We start from the raw sequence: 2,532 nt of genomic DNA on the forward strand, positions 1-2,532 counted from the left end.
CTTGGACCCGGAAACAGCAGTCCTTACATCATGACTTAACAAGAGGATTCTCCCCAAGCCGTCAAACTGACGTCATCAGAGCCAGAACGCCATTCCAGAACAGAAGCAAATCTTCAGTTTTTGATTAAAGATTATGACGGCAGACAATTTTTTTTCCCAGTGTATTGACTTGCATGGTTCAATTGTTCACCACAAGACTAGTAATGTGCACTAAAAAAGTAAGTAGGGTCATTTTTGTTTTCAGGACGACTACTCATTTTCAATACCATTGGTAAAACTACCACATACTGTATACTGCCATATAGATATTTTAATATTTTATTTTTTTATTATTTCAAGCTTATTATTTCAAGCTTTGAAATTGGGTTAATTCAAGTCTTCTAAAAAGACACATTCGCTTTATATGATTAACAGATTTTAATATAGGCTTTTATTTACATACATATAAATATTTATCAATTACCATTACAAAAATCTCGATCTTAAACATTTGATCATTCTGTGTATTTGTGTCTTTAAAATAGGGTAACTTTGTTGCAAAATCTTACACTTTGATTGTTGAAAGACTTTCTGGAGCATTTCACTTACAGTCAATAAAATTTCCAGTAGGGTTTTCATCGGTCAGGCGTGGATCTATTCTGAAGATTGATAACTTTTGACAAAGTTTAATCCAGGAGCAAAGAGAAACAATTCTTACTTTAAAGGTCACATATTTTACACCTTTCTGGAGTTTTATTTTAGGTTTTGATGTCCTTAAGAATATATATTTGTGGTATAAGTACCAAAAACCATCTCAATATATTTTTACAGCTCCTTTCTCAGGAGCTCTGCTGAGAACAGGTCGATTTTGGCCTGTCTAATTAATATTCATGAGCCTCTCTTCTGATTGGCCTGTTGTTTTCTGAGTGACGCACGGCCAGGCCAACCACAGGTAACTAGGGTCAGCCGACGTCACAGCGCTAGCAGGAGGCAGCAAAAGAAAACAAAGGGGAAACTGGAGGCGGCCCATTCAAACCAGAGCAGATTCGGCTACATAAGGAGCTTAACATATTAGTGATGGGAAGTTCAGATCATTTTACCGACTCGGACCTTTGAGTCGATCTGGTTTCATGGTTAAAGTTAACCTTTTCAACATGTTTCCGTGTTGATTTTACTCAGCAATGGCATGGACGCGATGTCTGGGGTTTGGCAAAAGGAGAGTGGGACTGTGGGCAGTGCTCGGGGTGGTGACTGAAGGCGGTGACTGTGTAGTTCTGATGCCAACTTTTTACGGAAGTCACAACGGTTCGTGAAAAATCACAGCTACTTTATACAGGCTGTGTGCATTTTACTGTGGACTGACTGTTTTGAAACTTATATGGTAGTTACATAGCACCTAGACCTCAGTTATCATGAAAAAAGCCAGGAAATTTCAGTTTTGACAATATGGGAGCTTTAAAAGCACGGAGAGATCGCGATTGCACTCAGTCTGCGCACAAGCAATATCGAAGTGAGAGGACAGGCAGTTCATTTGTATAAGTTAGGCCTATTTGAGAGCTCGCATCCAGTTTTCTGCGATTACATGACTGAATTCTCATGTTACAATAAAGCGCTCGCAACATTTGCGCAAGAATGATTAAAATTATGCGGAATACCTGCAATCCTGCGCTGACATTCAGACTCTGTTATCCACAGGAGGCGGATGAGTGTCAAACTCACTGTCGGAGAGGAAAGAGAGACAGCTTGTATCGGTGTATATACGGTAGATACTGTGGAAAATGACTAATGGAATAGTGTCAGATATTTCAGTATCGGTATCAAAATATAGATATTTATGATAACACTACCATGTAGTTTGTTCCTCCAAACTTTGAGTCCATAAATTATGCTGAGCTCCCTCACTGTGATCAGCTCTTCACCTGTTGCTGCAGTGGCGGCTTTTCCCGGTTCAGATATCAGGGCTTTTATTGGTCCCTTTACGATCGGATATCTTTATTGGCTACTGAAGTGCCGTCAAAGGTTTAAATATCAATTCAAATTGTGGGTGTACTCAGTAACGAACTATGATTTAAAAGTAACGAAGTAGATTATTTTGCTTAATTTGTACTTAAATACAAGTAAAAGTACAGCTTTAAAAATATACTCAAAAAAGTACAAGTACACAAAAAAAACTACTTAATTACAGTAACGTGAGTAGTCGTAATTCGTTACCTCCACCACTACTCTGCAACCACAATGTTGCACTGCTGTTCCAGACCACGCACTACTCCCCGTCCTTAGCTGAACTGATACAGAGCAGCTCTGGCACAAGCCAAGAACCATGGTAAGTATGTGTTCACAACCAAATCATGGTTTAATGAGAAAAAAATACTACTACTAATAATAGTAATAATTCCTTACATTTATATAGCGCTTTTCTGGGCACTCAAAGCGCTTTACATAGAAGGGGGGAATCTCCTCAACCATCACCAGTGTGCAGCATCCACCTGGATGATGCGACGGCAGCCATATTGCGCCAGAACGCCCACCACACACCAGCTCATTGGTGAAGAG

Source organism: Sinocyclocheilus rhinocerous, unplaced genomic scaffold, assembly GCF_001515625.1.
Source record: "Sinocyclocheilus rhinocerous isolate Xijiao unplaced genomic scaffold, SAMN03320098_v1.1 scaffold1676, whole genome shotgun sequence".
Lineage (NCBI taxonomy): Eukaryota > Metazoa > Chordata > Actinopteri > Cypriniformes > Cyprinidae > Sinocyclocheilus > Sinocyclocheilus rhinocerous.